The sequence below is a fragment of the Arachis ipaensis genome, chromosome B07, assembly GCF_000816755.2.
Source record: "Arachis ipaensis cultivar K30076 chromosome B07, Araip1.1, whole genome shotgun sequence".
In the NCBI taxonomy this organism is placed as follows: domain Eukaryota; kingdom Viridiplantae; phylum Streptophyta; class Magnoliopsida; order Fabales; family Fabaceae; genus Arachis; species Arachis ipaensis.
The window spans coordinates 13,464,999-13,465,942 of record NC_029791.2 but is presented as its reverse complement, the minus strand read 5'-3'; positions in this window follow the sequence as shown (position 1 = coordinate 13,465,942).

The window sequence follows — 944 nt, the reverse complement described above, 5'->3', positions numbered from 1 at the left end:
AAATAATAATATATATCATAATAATATTGAATCAGGATAATAGAATAATGAGGCGATTTATTTTTTTTATTTAAGTAAAAAACCCTTAATTAGTTGTGACAAAATCATTTATCCTTTTTGTTATTGGATTGCAGCGTGGACTGTAGCAACTGCTATTATTATGTCAACAAGCTAAATAGTCCAAATATTCAGGAAACGAAAACGGTGCATAGAGATGAGATTAGTCAAAAATGAAGTGCAACTCCAAATTAAAGTGTGGGTCCACACTCCATAGATAATCTATAAAACCTACTGAATTATTCATAACATGTTACAAATAGGATTAATATTATATTTTAATATAAAATAATCACATCCTGTATGTCGTGTAAATTTTAATACATTGAATTATATTGATTTAATAGATGTGTAAAATTAATATATCCCAATGCATGTCAATAAAATTTGAAAATAGTTTATGACTGATGGATACAATTTTTGTGCTTGATACTAATTTAAAATGATGAAATTAAATTGAATTGAGTAGAAATTCAAAAAAGTGTCAATTTTCCAATTAAGAAGGTGATAAATTCATTTGATTTTCTTGCACCTTGTTTGAAGTTTGAAGTTTGATCTTTGAATAAATTAGGGAGTCAACAAATTTTCATGATAGAAAAATGAATGGCATATGAAGGCGGCAACATAGGCTAACCGTTTGTCTTGGTCCAACGTAATAACTGTAATTGTCACAAAGAACGTTCTTAATTGCTACTAATTGCTTGTTATATATTCAGTTGAATCCTTCTCATGCATACTAAAGTTGCGTAGTAATTCATCTCAAGTTGTCATTGATAGTGATTCTATCTTATCTTATTCCTATCAATTGGGTCCCAAAAAGGTTCTACTAACTTATTGCATGAATGTCTATTTTTGAATTCAATTTCACAGAGAGCATATGAACTATC